Source organism: Rhodnius prolixus, unplaced genomic scaffold (assembly GCF_049639745.1).
Source record: "Rhodnius prolixus isolate KJV_2025 unplaced genomic scaffold, Rpr scaffold_8, whole genome shotgun sequence".
Taxonomy (NCBI): Eukaryota; Metazoa; Arthropoda; class Insecta; order Hemiptera; family Reduviidae; genus Rhodnius; species Rhodnius prolixus.
Window position 1 is genome coordinate 12891048 of NW_027411593.1, and position 24345 is coordinate 12915392.

Genomic DNA, 24345 nt, shown 5'->3' on the forward strand with positions numbered 1-24345 from the left:
ACAGTACCCTTACTGTTCGGTGACATTTTTGGTAACATTTTTCGAGTTCCAAATCTAGAAGTTAGCTTTAATATGACCTAAATAATGATAAAATAAACTAATAAAGAAAATTACAAAATTTTCCCTCCAGTTAGAAAATGGTAAGAACTCTTTTATAATACTTAAGAAAAGATTGTTATGGCCGCTTTACAGGATGAATACGAAAACTTGCTGGATTAGGGGCAGGATGCATGTTTGGTAAGTGTTTGACTGTTCAAATAACTATGAGAGCTCGTGTAGACGACTATTTAGTTGGTCACTCAGAAATATGGAGTATGTAAACTGCACTATCTAGACGGAAATGTTTCAAATAAAAGTGATAAGGTCTCTACTTGCGGTTGGTATATTATTATTGTCTTTATTTATAAATAACAATAAAAAAACTACATTTTTTAAAACATTATCAAGTCACCGCTGATTCGATTATCGTCTGAGGAATTGGATAACCAAAAAAAAAGCCAAATCTTTTTGTCGTCGTCTACCAAACAATTTGGAATTCCAGTGTTCCTAAGTAAAGGTGTATAAATTCTTTCGATCTTTTACTTAAAGTAAGAAAAAATGTTAATTTAATGGGAAACACTAGCAGTTAAAAGCTCCGTATTGAACAGAAAGTTTTAAAAGGCAGGCTACCAAAAACCTGGGCTCAGCAGAGAAGCTTTCAACCATACAATGTTTTTCTGACAAAGCAATATATTTCCCCATCCTCCTTCAGGATAGACAAGGGGTTTGAGTTATGGGCCTGGGATGGAAGTACGAAAAAATTTTCACATTTATTGTCATCGATCTCCAAGTGAGAAAGATGGGCGAGAAAAACTGAACACACTTGCGATTTGAACCAATCAGAATTGGCTAACCTAGAATGGAATGGTTAGGTACTTCTATATATTCTATATAATGCATTTTCCTTTATTCCCTTCCTTCTTTTATAACAGTTTTGACAGTGCCTATATCATATAAACATTTGCCGATTCATCAGGAATGTATCTTTTTAAAGTTCCCATTAAATAATATAATATGGGTCACGACTACTGAGTTTTTTTTTGTTTTCAGGCTCACGTTGTAGCTGCACTAAATCTGGATGAAGAGGAATATGAATCCAATCTATTTTCCAAATTTTAGCCCATATAAATTTACTTTATAATTTTGAATTTTTAATAAATGTTATTTAGCTTTACTGTTAAAAGAATTCACTAATAAAAGACCTTAAGTGTCCTATCGCTGATGCCACCGAAGGGTTTGGGTTCCCCTAAAGAGGTATATGGAAAGCCCTGCCTTTCCTAGGTAATCCGCTTCTGGGTAGCTAGCACCTACAATTGTGTAAGTTTATTTCCTGTTTTTTGAGTAAAGTACAGTAATTGCCTACTTTTTCAGGCAGGCTTTACATTCAACTACCAATTAGGTGTTGTGGACGGAATATACTTTACGGTATATTTCTTTTATTAACCATTAAATAAAATCCAAGGCCTAGATAGGGGATTTTGAGTTTGTTGAGTTTAAGTAAGCCTTTCCTGTAAGTAAACATTTTAATGAAGCACTGTAACATATGAAAATTCTGAAGATTTGGTAATGAAAAACTGTAACCCTTCATGATAATTCTAACATAATATAAGTTCGGTACGCTTGTTTTTATGAAAAATTATATTTGCTTAAATTTGATACAATACTTATTGCTGTACTTATATGGCAGGTCCCGGATCCGTCAGTTGGTTCAGGTGTTGAGTGGACATGCGAATTTAGCGTATCCATCTGTTCAAATGCGGCCTTATCCAATCGCCAAATTGTGCTGGCTGTGGTGAGTCTGATGAGACTATGCGGCACTTTGTTGAGGTGTGTCCAGTTTATTCTAAAACTAGGATTCCTCGTCTTCGGGAGGTTAAATGTCTCGCTACCGGAGATTGTAGCATCTGGTAATCTTTACCAGAACTTTCTAGGATTATTCATTGCATTGGGCGATTGAGTCGCCATGTTCCCTAGTGTCCTGTTACTACTTTATTAGTTTATTGTATTGGCGTCTGGCAACTTTTAGCCGGATTTGTTGTTTTAAAGCCCCGGTATCTCTCATGAGATGGGGGGTGGGCGGGGAACAATGGGCATTTGAATTGCCTGCGTTCCTTCCCCTTTCTGGTGGAGCCGCCCGTCTTAAACAATCTAATCTATACGGGAAGTAAACTAACATTATTTGTGTAAAATTTGTAATCAAAATGGTGATATTCCTTTTAATTTTAAAAACTAAAAATAATTTCGACGTGAACAGCTTGGAACAGAGAAATGCCCAAGATCAAAACAGATATTTGATTAAAGTTCTTTTACAATACATACCGTTTTATCGGTACTTTAAATCTTTATTCGAAAAGTATTTAAGTCATCTTCGAGAAGAACATTCTCCCATCGAACAGTTCAATAAAACAGTTCCGAAAAACGGTGAAGTTGCTTTCGTTTTCACATCCAACTCCGGCAAGGCTGAGCCAATTCGAGACCTAGAAAACTGCGAACTAGACGAGCACTAAAACGGTTATCAAAGAACTAGAAGCTAGTCAATAAAAAACCTAGTTTACTGCATTTTACTTCAATAATTTCGTAGTAACAATTCGAGCCATTACTATGGTGTTCACGAAATTGGAACTCTTATACGATAACAGAGCCAAAAAGAGGATACAGAAACAGAAAAAGTTTTTGCATTTTGAATAATTGATTTGATCACCACTTTTCCCAGCATAAGATAAATTAAAGTATCTTTTAGAGGAAACAAAACCTCCAGGTTGCTATCAATATTAATTTCAGCTGAACTAGAGGATGGTAGAAAATAAATTGGATAAAATTGAGCAAAGGAGCGGGAAAACAAGTGAACTTTGTTGTCTAAGAAATCTAAAAACAAGACAAAAGCACTGTGTGCTGGCACCCAGGTACACTACCTCTCTTTAGAGCTTTATTCATGTTCAAACTCAAGTCACGTAAACAGTTTGAGCCCAGAGAGAGGCTACCGTTAACCGACCCAGAGTTACTCACTTTAATCAAAAAATTATGCTATCTTCCTTTTGTCATACTTAACTCGTTCTTCCTTAACAACCATCTTTATTTTACTTCCTTCTTACGAAAACTCCATCATTTATCCACTTCCTGTACAAACCCTACCAAGATCCAAAATCATTATTTTACTAAAGTACAGGTACCACCAAAACCTTTTTAGGGTAAACGTTGGAGGAGAATTTTTAAGGAATCTCGTTAACCATTGCATTAGGGATAACTGTTTACTTTCAATCAAAATTTTTAGAAAAAGTGAGTTTGACCAGTGAGCCAATTCTACAGCCTCCAGCCTCATTCCAGGAAGCGTCCAACTCATACTACAAGTAAAAACTGTTCCTTTCTCTTCCAAGGCTTATTCGAAGCCTTAGTGATGCTTGGCATCTTAGAGCTGCACAGCCTTGGATTAATCTTGCAGCAAACTTGATGGAATTCTCACAGTGAGTTTCTGGTCGCCTTAATTCCAATCGCTACATCTATAAGATTTCTTAGATTTGGCTTTAAGAGATTCAGATTCAATGAGGGATTCAAAGAAACCCTACATTGGGCTCGATCCTTTTACAAACAAGGATTAATAGCTGCGACCTCTTGCAGCAAGAACCTTAAAAATCCTCTTGGAAAATTTCTTGCGTAAAACAAATGTAAAACATTCTTGAATTCCTGGTTCTTCATTCCAATCCTCCAGTCCTACAGTTGGTCCCTTTCCACACTTTCCAGGTAGTTCTTTCTGCCAACAATGGCCGCTATACTAGCTGTGGCTGCAGCTAGATCAACCATCAAATTTTTAAATTTAATTGTTGATATCTCTCTCTAAAAATGTAATTACTAGATAACTATCTACTTTACTTAATGCAGTGAACATACGAGTCGATGAGGATTATTCCTTGCGAATCCCAAAAGACAGTCGCCATAATCTTACCGGCCGAAGGAACGGTCTTCGCCTTTTTTGGCGCAGATTCCCCCTTGGTAACCCATTGTTTAGATTGTTCTTTGGTCTCAGGAGTGTAGTGATGTATCCATGTTTCATCCACAGTGACGAAACGACGCTTAAAGTCCTGCGGATTCTTCTGGAACAGCTGCAAACCGTCCTTGCAACACTTCACACGATTTCGTTTTTGGTCAAGCGTGAGCAATCGCGGCACCCATCTTGCGGATAGCTTTGTCATGTCCAAATATTGATGCAAAATATTATGTACCCGTTCATTCGAGATGCCCACAGCACTAGCAATCTCACGCACCTTCACTCTTCTGTCATCCATCACCATATCATGGATTTTATCAATGATTTCTGGAGTAGTTACCTCAACAGGGCGTCCAGAACGTTCAGCGTCACTTGTGCCCATATGGCCATTCCGAAAATTTTGAAACCACTTATAAACTGTTCTAATCGAAAGGTGCAGAGTCACCATAATGTTTATCAAGCTTCTCTTTAGTCTCCTGAGGCGTTTTGCCTTTCATAAAGTAGTGTTTAATCAACACACGAAATTCTTTTTCGTCCATTTTTTGAAAGTCACTCGACTTCCTCGATTCAAACGAATGCCAAACACAAAGAAATAGACCGATCTGGCTGAAACTTGGTGTGTGTTCTTCCAAGAGATGCTACTAACTAAACATAATCTCGATACGCGCCAGTGGTGCTATCTTTCTGACTTTGCACGGACTTTTCAAACGACCCTCGTACAGCTGCAAAAATCTACAATATCATCTATAAATATCAGCTATAAAAATGGACCACCTTTAAGTCTTCAATTCAATCATCAGTTGAAGCTGAAATTATTACATCACTTTCCTGATTTCAGACAATGAATCTTTTCATTGTGCTCTGCCTAACTTAATAATAATTAACTATTTCGTCTGCCAAACCAATTAAAACATTCTTTTTATTATAGATTATCCATTTAAACTATGACATCATTTCTTTTAATTAATTTCTATTACATCAGGATGTTGTTCTATTATAATTCCTAACAATAAAACTTGAATTCAATTTTAAATAATTGGAATTGTTTTTTCAATGAATTAACAGCAGCTAACAAAAACATGCCAAGAATTTAATTTGAAGGAAAAGGTTAAAGGAAAATAACGAAGTATTTTTTCTCATTATGAGTTTTGTTTATCATCATTTAAAGGGAAAGTTGTTTTCATTAGTATTTTATACTATTTTCTTTCTTATTTATTTAACATTTTCAATATTTAAATGAACAAAATTTAGGTGTGAACGTTTTCAGCCAGAGAAAACCGCACATTTGTGTCTTTTTATGCTCAAAAAATAGAAGTAAAATTAGAAAAAAAACAATGTGAAGAGAGAGTTCGCTTTTTACTGATATTTTCTATTTATTCTAAATTTTAAGTGAAAACTGGGCATTTGAGATATTTGTTACCAACAAATTTGAGGCTTTGAGAGAAAAATAAATGTATATTATTATTTAAATTTTACTATTTTTTTTTAAAAAAAAACAGGATTAATAGCAGGCGCTTGCAAGAGGTCGCGCTAAAATATTTGAAACAACCTCCTACTTAGTTAAGTTTTCCTGATATTTTATTAATAGTTCCAGCAAGTTTTTTTTTTAATTTTTTTTTTTTTTAAATAACAATACATCTGTAGAGTTCTGAAAACTGAGGGCCACCTTTGATAAAGAAGGAGATTAAGAGATAGATGACCGAACGGATCGCTACAAGACAGATCCATTAATAAGTCTAAGACAGACAAAATTTAATTTAACAACTACGTGATTACGTGAATACTATAATTACGTGATCAAGACAACATTTTTAAGTTAGAACTTGAGAGAAAACTACAGTAAGAGAAACTTATTCCTGTAATTATATTTCTAATACTATTTTATTATTATAATGGGGAAAAAAAACAGACATCGGCCATTAATTTTTTCTTTTTTATTGTTTTTCATCAATAATTTGTTTACAGGACATTGGCGGAAGAGGAAGTGTGGCCCTTAATAAATCACTTGCGCACAAAATCTGGTCCTCTGACTCCCAAAGATTGGGCACTCCTGTTTTTGTTTTTTTGGAATCATATAAATTTGGTGGCGAATTCTGATAACTTGAATAATGCATTCTCAGGGCACGATAACAGGTAGGTTTTTCTACAAAGTCAAGAAAATGTGGTTCTAAATACGCTGTATCGCCAAAAATATATTACGTAAAAAAACTAAATGTACGTACAGATTAGATAAAACAAAAAAATCTTTTTTCCAAACTTTTCTCAGCTAATCTAAGGATTAATTTTAATCTGGGAATATAAGGTGGACAAAAATTTTTTCAAAGGACATAAATGAACTTCTAGATGTTTCTTATTTAGATAATTAAGGAAGTATCAGAGGAAGAATACAAAAATACACTGAAATAAAAGGGAAATAAAAAAACTGGTTTAAGTAATATAATTCTTTTTAACAAATTAAAATAGGTTTTCTCAATGTAAAGATGAAGTTTTTAAAAGGGGATTATCAAAGTGCTGAATAGGAAATGAAAACGGAAATAAAAAATAAAAGAAGTGATAAAAAAAGAGATGAAATAGTTTCCGAGTGAGACCCGTTTCCTCTTTGAAATATAATGCAATTTCTTTTGATCTAAATGGTAATCTTATAAGCAGAAATACTAAAATAAAATAAAAATGGTTAAAAAGCAACTATGCATATTATTTTTCTAAGGGAAAATAGGGTGAGAGATGGAAAAACACAGAATTCCTGTTCTTACACAATTTAAAGAAGAAATAAATTTTTTAATTCGCAATCCAATCGTACAATTTTACAAAATGAATTTTAGATTATTTGAAAAAGGCGCCTATGATCAATTTTTAAAAGTAGCTGTAGTGCTCGCAGTGCTACAAAATCTATTGCAATGGTTCGCCAACCCTATGACCCGCGGGTTACCTAGTGACCCACTGGGACAATTTTAGTGACCAAGTGAACAAATCTTAATTACGACGATTGGTAGGTATTCTTGCTAATGAATCAAAGTGTACTTGTATTGAGCTCTGTTGCAAAATATGATGAAATTCTGTCATTACGCATCAAGTACCAGTTTCAACATCTACTTTTATGCTAATATTTTATGATTTCTTTCAAGTTATAATTGAAGAGCTTGGTGCAAAGAGGAGCTATCTACATATTTTTTCAGAAAATGTGTTTAGTGGCGCCCCCCTATTGTATGTTCAATTCTACATCTTTTGGTGCTTAAACGAGTCTTTATGCAGACTCGTTTATTATTCTCTAACCTAACATAGATTAGATTTGGAGCAAAAATGAGTTTTCTACTGCAGATAACTTTCTTTTGCTCCAAACAGAAAAGATGACGCCATCAATCAAACAAAAATTTTTATATTAGGTAGATATTATTATTTTTCTTTTTGACAGGCATAATAATATATCTAACATTCGCTTCGACACAAAATGCCACTTAAAAGCTCAAAAACAAGAAATCTGTTGACTAAAGTACTTAATACGTACTCAAGTTTTACTGAAAATTATGATTTTGGTGCAAAAAAAGAGTTAGCTGCAAAATAACTTTTGCTTATAGCAAGCTTAAAAAATGCCCTAGAAAGTTCAAATTGAGCCCCAAATGACCCCATCACAATATATTAACTAATCCTTACTGCAGACACAACATAAGGAATACATCTTAAAGCATATTTAGTTTTTTTTCCCTACCAAAAATTTTAAAAAACGGTAGATAACTCCTTTCTGCACCAAGCTCTTCAATTAAGGAGTTGATGATAATAAATTTGTAATCATCCCATCTGTAAATATTTTTTTATTTCCTGTACTCTGAAATAATATATAATCTAAAATAGAAATGATGTGTTCCACACACTTATAAGAAACGTTGCCGACCACTAATCTATTTGAAAAATCGTTTTAGAGCATTTCGAGGAGGTAAGAATTTGATATTTTTTTAAAAATCCGGAGTTGGCTATAATTTATAAATTGGAAAATTTCAGATTTTAATGGCATTAAATAACTCTCTCATAGATTGTGAATTTTGAGAGGCTAGCACTATAAATACAAAGAACTCTATCGCAGCAAATAATCTTAGAGCAGTCAGAATATCACAGTACAGGACAAAAATCGATTATCTTGAAACAGAATAATTGTATTTTATAATTTCTAGCGAAGAGAAATTTTAGTAAATTGAAGATAAACAACGCAAGAAATCGAGTTCTGGATGCGGTGAAGAGATTTAAATTAATGAGAACGAGAGACAGAAACGAAAAACCAGAAGTCTATTTTAAATTTATCTTTAAAGAGAAGCGAGAATCTGATGAAGTGGCTAAAATAGAATAAAACCAAAAAATAAAATAAATATTTACAAACTACATAATTTAAATGTAATTGACTAAGAAGAATGAGAATTGGATGGTTGTAGTGGATCTGGGATGAGTCAGAGTCAGTTATTGTTCCCAATGGTTTTTGCGTTTATTACTGAATTCTGTTGGGTTTGGGTTGTTACGATGATTACGATATAATAGTTTGGTGTGGACGAAGGTAGAGCCGGAAGTGGTGTACCAAAACAGTCCCACCAGCAGTGTTAAAATATGGACCAGCCGGAGTAGAGTGGAGGTAATCTGCAGGATGGCCCAGGGTTGTTATCATTAGCAGTGCCTGCTGGTTGCAGTCACCCAAGGGCAAATACCCAACACCCCCTACACACCCTACACTGTGCCCATTGGCACCAGCTATTGTCCAGTCATCATCTGCTAATTAGCCTTATCCCTCTGCTATCTTAATATCTGGGAACCACATCCCCCTTTTTCCCTCATTCCTGGACATAACATTTCCCATAGGATCTTCAACATTCGGGTCTCCAAACTTGCCAGACGCAAAACAAATCTTCTTTACCACTCTCACTTGCCAGAACTTGGTTGTAAGGTGGTTTTATTAAATAATTACTTTGATACAATTATCATCCACTTTAATCGATTAGTTTTATTAAAGTTTGTGACGATCCTCAAAGCTCTATAATTTCAAGATGTTTTCAAGGTTCAACCTTGACTCCATGTCCTAGCACTTACACAAGAGTCAGGAGTATCGGGACTTGCAGAAGAGCAGAATGAAGTTTCAGCTGGGTCCAAATTACATTATTTTTTAAATCTTTTTGTGCGTCAACGGGAGGTACCGCTTTCAAGGTACCGCACGCAGCCAAAGATACCGGTAATTCTTTATTGCGGTACGATCACCTCTAGCCGCAAAAGCCAATGATCCTGCGCGATGGCAAAGCAAACAATTAGCTTATGAGAAACCATTTCTTCCTCTTCCTCCTCCTCCTGGTTCCAGGATATATCCCCAAACCATAATGTCCAAGACATTTTTCTGAATCTACCGTACCCTAAATCAAGGCCAGTTACCATAGCTTGAGCGTCTCCATAGTCCACTTGTTGTGATTGATTCCTGGAACAGCCTTCCAGGATTTGCCGTACACTTTCTAAAAGTGTTGCTTAAAACCATTTATACAGTGCGTTTGATAATAGCAACAACAGATTCTGGGTCAGTAATTGGAATGGATCCATTCGTGGCATTCCATTTATGCACCCATTAACAGTTCTTGATAACTGTAAACAAAATTTTAAGATTTTTTGGTGCTGTTCTGAATTTAGATGTTCAGTTTAATTCATGCAGTACTTAAAGGTAAGTTGTATCAGTAATTTTATATGTTACTTCATAACTTGGATTTGAAATTTCAGCTGGAGAACAATGCTATTGTAGAACCAATGAGGAAATTATCGAAATTTGGAAATTGTTCACCAAAACATTTTTTATAAAATTGTTATTAAATACAATTTTACATTGCTCTCCTCTCTTTGAAACAGAAAAAGATCGAATGAAAACCTCTCTAGATCATTTCAAGGACAGAAAATAATTTTATACTTGAAATGTTAGAAAAGTTAGTTAAATTCTTAAGACAGATATGCAATATTTTAATATTAACATCCGTTAAGATAATTTGAACACACACTGTGTTAATCGTAAAGAAGTGCCTAAATCAGGGCGTACTGCTAGCCACCCAAGAAAGGGAATTTAACCCATTCTGACCTCTCAGCCATCGTCCTTCTAATCCCAGGAAATAGTCTAATCAGTGCGAACATGCTACTAGAGTGGTTTACATACTGTAACTCGAAGTATTTACAGGAATGCGTTCTGTAATTTAGAACAGCAAAAGTTAAAACAATTATTTCCAGCAATTGTGCAACTCCAGGAAGTGAGCAAGTTCATTGGCCATCAAACTCTGTATATAACCTCTCTCTAGCCCGTCGTAATAACTCATTCATTCTGTTCCCCGTTTGCTAGACTCTAGAATGTAATTAAACTAGAGTAACGTGGATTGATGGCTGGAGAATGGTATGACAGGTTCAGCATGGTTAGAGATGAGAGAAACATCAACTAGACGCTCCCTTTAGCTATCTTTGGCCAGGGGTCGGGTGAGGTTCGCAAAAGGAAGGATAGAATTCAACCAATGAAGCTAGAGGTTGAGTAAACTTTATTCTATCAAATCTCAATTCTGCTTGGCTTACAACAGACTACTAATTACAATTTAATATTTAACCATTAAATCACAATATACATGCCCACCTTAGACTAGACAGATACTAATAGTACTGAAGTATCTTTAACACTTTAACTAGAAATAATACAGAAGAAGAAAATATTAGGCATTAACTGATGGTTGAAAAGATGTAATTGAAACAGTTGATTCGTAGTTCTATCCTAGATTAATTGCATTAATTAATTCTGTGCAGAGTTCTTTCTTTAATAAATCCTTTTAATCCTCCCAAACTAGATAAAGGAAGAATTGAGATTACTCCCAATTTTCAAATTTAAGTTTTCCAAGGAAATATCTATTCCCTGAGTACGAAGATTTTCTTTTTTCTTCCAAGTGGTTTTGGGGTTGTGCGTCTTCACAAAATAACTCAAAAACAACAGAAAAGCCACACTCGCCGAAGCAAAAAAAGAAGGATCTGCAGGTACAATGTGCACTCAGTCTTAAAATTCCATTTAAATAAAAGGAGTACTGTTAAATAAAATAAAATCTGTGGCTGTGTCATGGACACGGCCGTGTGTTGTACGTGAATACGTTTACGTAACGGGTTATATTTTTTATATAAAATATTTTTATTTATGTATTTAGGATGAAATCAATGAAACAAATCGACGATTGAATACAGTCTTTGCCTATATAGTCCGTTTCAGAGACTGGATCTGGAGGGAGCACGGAAAGAACTGGGTGATGTGTCCTGGGGTTAAACACAGCAAGACCTTGATGCCTTGGCTGTGTAAGCAAAGATCCAAAGAGACCCTGTGTTTGGGCAGAAATCAGATTACTCTGATTACAGGCCTATTCAATTGGTATTAGATTGGGCACGGTAGGTTCAAGAAGCATCTGCGCAAGGTGGGGCTTATCAGCTCGGAGCCGTTGTGCAGATTATGTCAGGAAGAGGAGGAAACGGCCTCTCACCTGTTGTTCGATTGCGTAGCAATCGAACGTTTACGCAATCGAACGTTTGCGCTATGGAACCTTTGGAACGTTGAGGCCGAAGGAGATAGTAGCGCAAAAAGAACTAGTAGGGAAAGTCCTCGACCTCTTTAGGAGGGGAGGGTTCGCCTACTAGAACTAAGAAGGGACTGGCACAATAAGTCTTCTGTGGCTGCAGTGCCTTGGGGCATAGGTCCCGTCCCATCTACTATCTTATCTTATCTTATACAGTCCGTTGTCGATGTAGTAGCGATTTCCATCATCCACTAGCATAATTTCAACCGCCCCAGCTGCAGATGTACTGACACCGTCGTTGATCCGCTCGGCCGCATTTATTCTTTTACGTTCTCGGCACAGCTTGACTCGGTCATATGGTGTTTTATTATTACCATTCGATTGTTCTTGAGAAGCCCTTTCCAACCGTATACGATCTCTGAATTTGGTTTTGGCTTTTCGACGCGTATAGGCCGACATTATATATTTTTGATAATATTTTTTTATTCTAACACCTTATTATATTCACTGTCACTATTTTACACTAATGTTTTATATACAATCAATAGATTGTGACGAGAGTTAACGATTAAAACTTAAACGAACATCTTTGCTACTCCGAGTAAAAAGTTATACTAATTCCAAATCTCGATAGGCAGCAAAATGATCTCAAAATGGCGGCGCTTCCACTTCGACCGCGCGCGAAGCGTCACAGTCCTCGCTTATCGTAATGAATTCTTTGATCCTTTAGCTATCCAGTGGTCTAATTTAATTTTGGATGTAGACGATAGATTCGAAACTATAACGCCAAACTGTATCCCCCGATTTTGTTATCATTAGGTTTTTTGGATTGCCTCCATATGATAGCAAATTTAAAGACGTATTCACGTCAAAAATAGAAAAAGAAGATTGAGAAAATCAAATTTAGATTAAGAAAAAGTCCTTTCAGAATGTTCTATTTTGTAAGCAAAAAAAATCAAATTATAGATTCTTTTTTTCCAGCATAATGTGACTACTATATTGGAGAAAACATTAGGAAACGATTTCCAAAATTGTCTCTGTCTCAAACACACTGGAAAAAATAAAAAATTGTAGTATTTTATCAACGTAAATTCTGATGATAGTTTTTCATTTTTTGCCTCACAACTAGAATATTTTTCGTTTCTTTCAATTTTTTTTTTTTTCCTTTTTTCTCACCTATAGGTGAAGATGTAAGAAGGGCTGTAGAAATCGTTTGCCTCATGTTTGGTGATAATAATCGAGAAGGCAGAGATAAATTGATGGTTCTTCGCCGCCTTCAATTCCTCTTTCTCACACTCTTATACTCGTACAGTACAATCACTACCTCTGGCTGCTATTTTCAGACCCCAGCTTCAATATTTTAGGTTCCCATTTCTTTTGCTATATTCACAGATGGGCTGAAAAAAAAAGTCCACGATGTTTGTTTTCTTATTGTGAAATCTCATATTACTTGACTCAAAAAATGTTACATTATAGGTAGGTATTTTTATTTATTTTTGTATTAATTTTTTTTTTTTAAAGAAATATGAGATATTATTTAATCAATAAGAAATATACAAAAACGGAATTATTCTATCAGATTACTGTTAGTAAAATAAAGTAACCCCGACTTACTACACTTGTGAAAAGTACAGTAATTGCCTATTTTTTCAGGCGGGATTTACATCCAACTACCAAATTAGGTGTCGTTGACGGAGGCGACTAGCAAACATACTTTACTGTAAATTTCTTTTATTAACCATTAAATAAAATCCAAGGCCTAGATCGGGGATTTTAAGTTTGTTAAGTTAAGTTAGCCTTTCTTGTAAAAACATTTTAATAAAGCACTGTAACATATGAAAATTCTGAAAATTGTGTAATGAAAAACTACGTGATAATTCTAATCTAATATAAGTTCGGTACGCTTGTTTTTATGGCACATTATATTTGCTTAAATTTGATACAATACTTATTGCTGTACTTATACGGCAGGTCCCAGATCCGCCAGTTGGTTCAGGTGTTGAGTGGACATGCGAATTTAGCGTACCATCTGTTCAAATGCGGCCTTATCCAATCGCCAAATTGTGCTGGCTGTGGTGAGTCTGATGAGACTATGCGGCACTTTGTTGAGGTGTGTCCAGTTTATTCTAAAACTAGGATTCCTCGTCTTCGGAAGGTTAAATGTCTCCCTACCGGAGATTGTAGCATCTGGTAATATTACTAGAACTTTCTAGGTTTATTCATTGCATTGGGCGATTGAGTCGCCATGTTCCCTAGTGTCCTGTTACTACTTTATTAGTTTATTGTATTAGGATCTGGCAACTTTTAGCCGGATTTGTTTTTAAACCCCGGCATCTCTAGTGAGATGAAGGGTGGACGGGGAACAATGTGCATTTTGGATTGTTCCTTCCCCTTTCTGGTGGAACCGCCCGTTTAAAGCAATCTAATCATTCATATTTTCTTATCAGTTGGCAATTGTTATTGTACATTTAGTCTAGATCATTTCTAAACTTTTAACTTCTGGAGCTTTTCAAGTACTCAACACATGTGTTTGAAGGAAGGAGCACTTGTGCATATGAGTACACATATTCTTGGAGGAACAAGCTGCCTAACACAAAACAATTACCTTGTTTCTTGTTGAAATGACAATGGGAAACAAAGATTGCCTTGTTGAAGAAACCTACAGAAAGAGACTGTGAAAACATGAGCATCAAAAATTGGTCACAGTAATTTCTGCTCGATTTAAGGATTACCATTAGTTAAAGATTAGAGTTGACCCAAAAACTTGATGCATTCGATCCTATAAACATCTGCTACATGGCCGCTATGAGGACAGCAAACCAATACAAGTTACTTCTTTCAATCTAAACTCATCTTCACGTCACTGAGAGGAACGTCCACTTCTGGGTATGGCGTTCTTCAGTGTAGGTATTTGGGTATTTCCATTCCTATGGAAAAATGATTTCGGGCCAAATGATGCGCTATTTCTGGGAAGGAATTACCCGTTCATTGGAAACCGGCCTTTCTTTGCGCTTTAAACACGTTAACTCTGTGTAAATTTTGACCAATTTTTGGTATAACTTTTTAATGCTGTCTTTATCATAAAATTCTATGCCATACCCATCTCTAAGATTTTGTTTTTAATAAATTCTTAATAAAAAATTAATTTGTGCACCAATATAAAACTGTGTTCCAAAAACGTAATCACTTTACACTTTACTGTTTAATTTAATGAAAAACTAGTGTGAAAATGAAAAAAATAGAGAAAACAGAATGAGAAAAGGTGTTCAGGTTTGCAGTTTTTAGTTCAAATATTCATCTTTTTTTGTTCTAATTAGTAGAAGGGACCCAAAAGAAAATTCAGAATTCTGAAGGGGTTAAAAAGGACAGTATTTTCACAAAACAAATTAAATCAACGATAATTTGGTTATATTTTTCATGTTGATTGAGTTTTTATTCATTAAGTTGCAAATTGAGGAGCTGGGGACTCCTTCACCGTTCCTCCCCTTTGGACAAACTCTTAAGAGGAATGATGATGGCGGCGGATCCAGGGCAAAACAAGGAGAATTATTAATAATTTTTTATTTAAAAATTGATATTTAACTTTTTTATCAGATAATATTTAATTTATTCCTAAAGTTGTCCTACTCTTCTAGAATGTTCGAATTTTATTATATTTATTATATATTTTTACAAACCCTGGAGAGAGAGAGAGCTAACAAAATACATAATAATAAAATTGTGTGACCATATTTTCAGTGTATGTGTGGTTTATGATGGAAAATGTAGTTTAATTTTATTTTCACACGAAATCAAATACATTTATTTATTTATATTAATGCACGACAGCATTATGGTTATTTCTGTGCATTGTTTAACACGCTGCTCTGCTACCAAATAACATTGTGCTCGGGTTATTTTAAATTTATTCCAATAAAGTGGGTGTTTTTCAATTTAAATAATTTAAATTGGCAAACGATTTCTTGGCTGAGGATAACATTACAGAATTTAAATGAAATTTCAATTTTTTGATTTTCAATATTTGATTTCGAGAATCAAAAAGTACCTAAGGTTTCATTCATGTTTTATTAAATTTTTTTTCAAAATCGGGCCAAGATTTACAGAGTTATTAGTAATAATAATTTTGGAGGGGGCCTTACATAAAGGGGGCTAACTCCTCTCCTATTCGATGTACAGCGTCGAGACCCCCAAAAGGCACATCTACATAAAATTCCGAATCGAATGACACCTCATTCATGAAAATCGGTTCGCGCGTTTAGGCGCTACGTTGTTTACAAAAAAGGTATCAAGAACAAGATGAAGAAGAACAAGAACAAGAACATTTTCTGAAAATGTCGTTTTTTCCAGTTTTTGATAACTTTTTTCTAGAAATCTATTAGATCTAAGTTATTACGAAAAAATTAGAGTTATAAAGGAGGGTTTGCCCCTTAATTTAAAGAAAATTTGGGAATTTTATCTTTTATAGAAAAAGAGAAAAAAATTGTCAGAGTTGGGTGTTTTTCAACGTTACGCTTTTTCGTGCAGTTTTTGACGATCAACCCTTATACAACTGTCCTACCGGACAGTTTTAATCAGTTGGCAATTGTTATTGTAAATTTAATCTAGATCATTTCTAAACTTTTAACTTCTGGAGTTTTTTAAGTACTTAACACAAGTGTTTGAAGGAAGGAACACAAAAGAAATTGCTATGAATTGCCAAGTAAGAACCGTCTAGCTGGAAAGTGCTAAATAATCATAAATTGCCGAATAATAGTTATACTAACAGCAGTGCAGACTCCCGATGCTTTGTATTAACCTAAAGAGTTTAAAAGAACATCGAAAACGGTGAAGATCCCGAGCTGACTGCCGCCAGGCTAAGGAAATCCCTTGGCTTGTCAAAAACGGATATGGTTGATTTTAGCAGGTCCCGGATCCGCCAGTTGATTCAGGTGTTGAGTGGACATGCGAATTTAGCGTATCATTTTTTCAAATGAGGCCTTATCCAGTCCTCAAATTGTGTTGGCTGTGGTGAGTCTGATGAAACTGTGCGGCACTTTGTTGAGGTGTGTTCAGTTTATTCTAAAACTAGATTTCTCGTCTTCGGAAGGATAAATGTCTCCCTACCGGAGATTGTAGCATCTGGTAATTTCAACGAACTTTCTAGGTTTATTCAGTGCACTGGACAATTGAGTCGCCATGCTCTGTAGTGTCCTGCTACTACTTTATTAGTTTATTATATTAGGATCTGGCAACTTTTAGCCGGATTTGTTTTTAAACCCCGGCATCTCTAGTGAGATGAAGGGTGGACGGGGAACAATGTGCATTTTGGATTGTTCCTTCCCCTTTCTGGTGGAACCGCCCGTTTAAAGCAATCTAATCATTCATATTTTCTTATCAGTTGGCAATTGTTATTGTACATTTAGTCTAGATCATTTCTAAACTTTTAACTTCTGGAGCTTTTCAAGTACTCAACACATGTGTTTGAAGGAAGGAGCACTTGTGCATATGAGTACACATATTCTTGGAGGAACAAGCTGCCTAACACAAAACAATTACCTTGTTTCTTGTTGAAATGACAATGGGAAACAAAGATTGCCTTGTTGAAGAAACCTACAGAAAGAGACTGTGAAAACATGAGCATCAAAAATTGGTCACAGTAATTTCTGCTCGATTTAAGGATTACCATTAGTTAAAGATTAGAGTTGACCCAAAAACTTGATGCATTCGATCCTATAAACATCTGCTACATGGCCGCTATGAGGACAGCAAACCAATACAAGTTACTTCTTTCAATCTAAACTCATCTTCACGTCACTGAGAGGAACGTCCACTTCTGGGTATGGCGTTCTCCAGTGTAGGTATTTGGGTATTTCCATTCCTATGGAAAAATGATTTTCATGATGAAGAAATTGCTATGAATTGTTCCCTCGCCAACAGGGTGTGTCGCCAAGTAAGAACCGTCTAGCTAGAAAGGGCTAAATAATCATAAATTGCTGAATAATAGTTATACTAACAGCAGTATTACTAACAGGAAAGTGCTTTGTATTAACCTAAAGAGTTCGGTTCCTCGGAAGGAAGACCTTGCCGCCCCCGAGGATAGGTAATCTTGTTCTCAGCACAGAAAATCCTCTGCCAAGTGGCTAGCTGATGGTAGAACCCAAGCAGAGTTGTTCCTACTCAGGCTAACAACATCCTTGGCCAGCCGATTTCAATCGATATGAAATCTCCACTTCTTCACATGGATTTTCTGGTGGTAAGACCCACTGTTCCAACTCCATTCCAACAAACTAATCTCTTTTCTCTAGATTCCTGGAATGGCCAAGAGAACAGATAACTTGAAACAGTAATCATAATGCCTAAAAACCTCAGAGCAACCGTTTTACGAATAATATCTCTGAATTGGTTCTTACTAGCCGCGATAGCTGTCTGATTCTCTTAAGAAGAACCCATTATCAGTACCACTCGTATTCATATTCTTCTGCGGTACCCAAATTTCAGCCGTACGATTTCTTTGCAGGAACATATATCCCCTCTAACCTCTATAGTTCTTAATTCCTTCTCCATATCAACCGCTGGTCAACATCTGTTTGGCGCTTTTTATACTTTCTATCTTGAACAAAATCATTCCTATTTTATGGATCCAATCGGTTCCGAAAATAGAACTTAAAAATAAGGAATTTCCAGAAATAATAGCCAAGATTTTTCCATTTTTTCTTTTTTTCTGAACTTCTGCTACTAAAACTAGCCGCCCTAATATCAATGATTAACCCCTGGATTGAAAAACGAACTCTGGAAGTTAAAAATAAGAATCTTCAAGTAAAATTAGCCAAGATTTCCATTTGTTTCCTTTTATCTGAACATCTCCTAATAGAAGAAGCTTACCTGACTTATATGGTCAAGTCTTGGGTATGAGAATCGAACTGAGAATGTACAAAATAAGGAATTTCAAGTAAAACAAGAAATAATTTCCATTTTTCCTTATTTTCTGAATGTCTACCACCAAAACAAGCCGACCTAATTTGTATCATACAACCCTGGCATGAAAATCGAACTCTGCAAGCTAAAAAATAAGAAATTTCTCGTGAAACAAGCCTAGATTTTCTACTTTGTCGTTTTTCTTTTTGTGAACTATTCCTTCCAAAACAAACTGGCTTAATTTATATGATCAACTCCTGGTCTGAAAAAGCGAACTCTGGAAGTTAAAAATAATGGACTTTGAACAAGACCAATATAATTCTTGGTTCTGCCTTGTCCTTCAAACTTTCCTGACCTCAATTTTGTTATTCTGTCCACATTGATGGTAACATCCTTACAATCAACTACTATTCTTTCGAAATTAAACACTCCCAAATGAGGTCAGATAGCCACTTATTTCATACCAAGCAATCAACTTGGAGGCTAAGTTCAGGGATGTAGCTACATTTATCTTGCAATTTTGAAGGAATCATTCCCGAAAAATATAATTTCCTTAATTGTTGTTTTTAATATAGTTAAGCACCATTTGTTTATTTGTGTGCTTTTAAAAAGAAGCAAAACTAAAAACTCGTAGATTTACCTCTTAAAATATTCTTGTACATTCTTCTCAGAATTTGGTTTGAAATTTTAATATTTCAATTAGGGCAACCATTTTGAAACTTAATAGTTTTATTTTATGTCCTATTTTGAGTGAAATGTGGTCCAGTTGGAGACAGTTTGCACAGCTAAGATGGCGCATTCATACTGAACAGGCGGAGAGGCACAGAACTAGGGCCTTCACCTAGAAAGATCGGCCAATAAACTAGTCTTCAATATTTTATTTGAATTTAATGGCAGTATTTCCTCCGTCATGGACGATAACTCTAGAATATATTTGGCTAAAAATATGCGCCATCCATAAATATCTATTAAAGAAACGATATTTGTGATAAATTTAGCCCATAAATATTACTATCCATTTGTTAAATTTCAGCACTAGATCATACCATTCAGAAATATCCTAATGGAATAAATATTTTCATTTTCTGTTTAACGAACGGAAGTTTTGTAAATTTACACATAATACGGAAATTCGATTCGTTTGATAGTTTTAATTTTCTTACATTTTCGCAACTCATACTCAGGTCGAAATCCAAAAAGCGGAAATACCACTTTCTGAAACGATTTTGATACCCTTCACAAAGACTGAGATTTTACTATATCCGCTCACGTTTCCATACCTTACGACTTCATCTATTTGTGTCCAACTAATCCATAGTTCAAGCCTTTCATTCCATCTACCTGACAAACCACCACAGCTAAGACCTCTGTGTAATGGTTCCGCGAACAGTGGTTGTTAAAGAGTGAATATGTACATTACTCTGTCGCAAATTCACTTCTTGTATTCTGAGAGAAAACCGAAGGTAATTATAATAACAATCAATATACATCATGTTTGTGTTAAAGGTTCTCTCTTTTTAGCCAGCCAGTAGAATGTCCATCACATCTCAAGTTCAATGAAAAGAAAAGAAAAAGAATACATTACCTAGTTAACATTTAGGAATTAAGTAAAAATTGCAAAAGGCCCAGTCTGTCGACGAACAATTCATCCTCATTCTTCAGTTCGCTGATTACCGTTAAATAATTAAATTAAATAACGGATAATGAAAATTGTTTTCCTTTTTGGTAAATCAAAGAAAAAAAATCGAAAAATTGAGAGCTATAAAAGCGAATGGCAATTGCTGTTCGTTCGGCTAAATATTCCAGAAATTAGTGAGAAACAAGAATCATATTTTTCATTAAAATATATTTATTTTTTGTTTATTATTAATAATTATTAATGCATACGAATCTTTAAACATTTGGTCAGTAATCAAAGGAACATAGATTGCTGTACCGAAACAATCAAAAATGAATAATTTTTGCGATTTATTACAACAACAGGAATAATCGCTAGTTTGTTTGATTAGATAAGACCATAATTGATTGATTTATAGGCCTAAAATGGGCCACCAAATTTCTATCACCTGTAATTTTCTGTACAAAATTACGTTTTAACAACCTAAAAGTTATTTTACTGTGCACAGTTGGTACTAAACTTTTATGGATTATTAGGAATTTTATTGGGTTAAAGTGAATTAATGACTGAAGGCATACGAACTGTAATGGGAATAATATTAACTGTAATAAAAAAACATCGGGCAGCTGTTTATAGTAACACCAAAATTTCTGTTTTCATTTATTATTTTTAACTAACATAATGCCTACTAGAAAATTTAGAACCTTTTCGAATTGGTAACGAGAGACTGTCAACTGCCGAAGAACATTCTAGGGTGTTGCAATAAATGGAAAAATCATCTGTGGAACCTTTTCATTTTACATTTTTTGTATTTTCATTTTATGAATTTTTATAAGTATTTTGAAACAACGATCGCTCATTATTCAATATTTTTTTTGCTAATATGGTAGGAAATTAGAATTTTAGTACTGTTTTATCTTAAAATGTTTCTTGAAGAGTTTTTTAAAGTCTGAGAAGGTTCTTTATTCCTCTACTTTATCCTGCCCACATTTTTCAAAGAAGTATTCTAGCTACTTGTCTCTGATAATGTAGTCAGCTGACATCTCTGCTTGAATCATGGCATAACTTGTAGTAATTATTTAGCTCAGGTAAGTAGAATTTATTAAGATTGTCTTGTAATTTATCTCCTTAAAGTTTCGCTTCTAATATAACCCTTTTCTTCTTAATTTTTCTCACTCGCAACCTCAGGTCCTTACAGCTTTCTCTTACCATTCTTCAACCATCAAAGCGCCCGAAATATTAATGGTGTTGACACTCGCTGTCGTTTCAATTCTTGCTCTCGATAATGGTCTTCGAATTACTCTTGTTTCCACTGTAGTTTAATCGTCTGGCGTTAACGTTCACTTGATTTCCTCTTTTCAGCATTACCTCAAGTACACACTTGCATCAATCTCCAAATTTTGAAACATAATCAACTCTTACTTACATTATACAGTTGGTAAGAAAGTACATTACAATGGTGTAAGAAAGAGGTACTCAGATCTTTTTTTTTTATTTTTTTATTTAGCTCTACAGCCCTTGTAGGGCCCTGGCTTCCTTAGTAATTTTCCTCCAGTCTTCTCTCTCTTTTGCCTTATACCTCCATCGTGCTATGCCCAGCTTGGCAATATCTTCTTCCACTTCCTCAATCCACCTTCTCCTCGGTCTGCCGACCTTTCTTCTTCCTTCAGGTTTATTTCTGTACAACTTACTTGTAATACTATCCCTATCCATGCGCTCTACATGCCCCAGCCAGTCAAGTCTTTTCCCTTTAATTTCAGCTACTATGTCTGGCGACGCGTAAAGCTCACTGAGCTCCCTGTTTTTCCTAATGCTCCAAACTCCGTCCTTCAGGTTAGGGCCAAATATTTTCCTTGGTACTCAGATCTGCTTTATGGCAATTAATGTTCAATATTCTTGTATTACTCTCCAATTCATTATTCATTTCGTGTAAGCAAGTTCTTCAAATCCTTCAGCCAGCTCAATCTAGGTCTTCCAAGGTAGCGTTCTCCTTTCCGGCACACCCCTCAAACAATTTATTGGGAGAGGGATCATGCAGTCCACAACAAATAGCCAATCAAAAAAGCCGTCCCATCTTAATCACGGTTACCAGTAACTTTAAGAGCTCTTATCTGCACTATTATATTCTTTCTTATCCGATATACGCTGTTCATCATGAGCGAAGTCCAGGATATTGTAAGTGAGAGATTGAAGAACACTTTGTTGCCTTGTACAAAATGGACATCCTATGGCTAAGGAAAAGGTATCTTAGAAATCAAACCGAGGGTGAGCAAGAAGTCGGAGCGAAGGCAAATATTTGAGTTTCGAAGGTGCAAAATTGAAAATTCATCTATTGTTCTACTGGTTTACAAAAATCGTGTTGTATATATCTGAATATAGACACCCGAAGACAAACTTGTACGTACAAACACCCATGTTAGTTCCATGATAGAAAGGTAAGACTATTCCCACCGCAATAGTACTACTGATGAAGAAGCAATGGAGTGTCGGCTAAATTGTTGAACACAACCTCGTTAAAGGAGAACCTCTGACATTGTTATAATGCAAGTAGGGTGAAAACAGAGATTGAGTAAGCATTCTCTTAACTTTGGTACATCGACTTCCTGCGGGGCTCATCTCCTCCCCGTCATTTACCCTCCACAACTCCTTCCTTCTATTATTATATCCGGCAGATTTATTGATTCAATTCTTGGGAAATGAATGTTGCTGATGATTCAAAACAAGTTTTATCTAAATAAATTAATGTAAGCATTTCAGAGAATCAATATTTACTTAGTATAATTTACATTACTTAGGAGAATTTTCGAAAATAGAAGTTTAACCTTACATAAGTTAAATTTAGAACTTGGTAATTCATTAACATACTCAATGGAATTGTTGTTACAACCATTTAGGGAGTTATTTTTGTAAAATTAATGATGACGATAATAGTTTGTCGAGACTTTTAACGAGACGTTTGCATCGCTAGTTCAACTCTTACCGTTTATGTTAAGAAATTGAATTATAGTTAATACGTTTATCCATAAAGAGTTCTAGTTATTTTACACAACCAGCGGTGGGAAGAGTATTATTTAAACGGGTAAACAGGTGCATTGACATTAATCACTTTCATTGTAACAGTATACTTGTAATTTTATTTTTGTACAAATTGGGATGTAAACATAAATTACAGTTAATGCGGATTAGCTGGCGAGTTAGTGCAAACGAAAACTGAGGCAATTAGACTGCCAAGATAAATGTTGACAATCAAACAGGAGGAGTAAAGGAGGTTGCTTTATTTTAGAAACTATGTCAAGCTATCACTAATTAAGAGCAAACTGAAACTAACATTTTATTATTAATATTACTGTCCAGAATGTCAGTGAGTTAGAAGATTAATGGTTTCAATCTGGCAGCTTGTTTGTCTAAAGGTCTGATCTCTTGTAGCTGTATAAAATAAGCTTTTGCCAGAAAGAAATATGGGTATTACTGAATTCTCTCTCTCACTCTCAAAAAGAAAAAAAAGTCTTTTGACGGTTATTACTATCTCTACTCGGAAATCGGAAAGCTGTGTGAAGCGAATGTATTTGTAGGTAAGAATGGAGAGTAAGAGTTAGTGATAAGCACCTAGACGATGCTGGCTGTATGGCGGAAGCCAATGCCAAAAAAAAAAAAAAAAAAAAATCGGTAAGCAGCGGACCGCTGGAAACCCATGAAAGACTTTTGTTAGTGTGTAGAGTAATTAGAATATATTCGGGGATTTTCGTGTATAGTACTTTGTCGGTCGCAACTAATCTGTGAGCTACTATATGCCTATTTTAGAAGCTGTACAACCCTAGAGGGAGGGTCCTGGCCTCCTAAATGAGCCTCAACCATACTTTTCAATCCTTTGCTTCCATATTACGAGAAGCCAATACGTCCAGTCCAGTTTTAGGCTTACAACTTTTCGAGATTAGGCTAATTTGACCAACTTAATACCTTCCTATATATGCCACTCTCTTCCTTCCTGACCCTACGATCTCTTCAGTTCAGTTTGCTTAATTTTACGTCAAGAAAAACGTCCTCCATAAAGCCAAACAATTATCTTTATATAGTATCTTGGTATAGCGACTTATGTAGGCTGATATAAAGAATTTTGGAAGTGCAGGCTACTCTTCATACACTTCAATAGACTGTAGCATCACCCGGCATCAAATAGAATTCTCCAGCGAAACATTTTGGGATGAGTTGTCCTTGGACGCCCAAAAGAGGTTAACATTTTCACGTCCTGGAATACGTGCAGGTTTTCTTCCGAG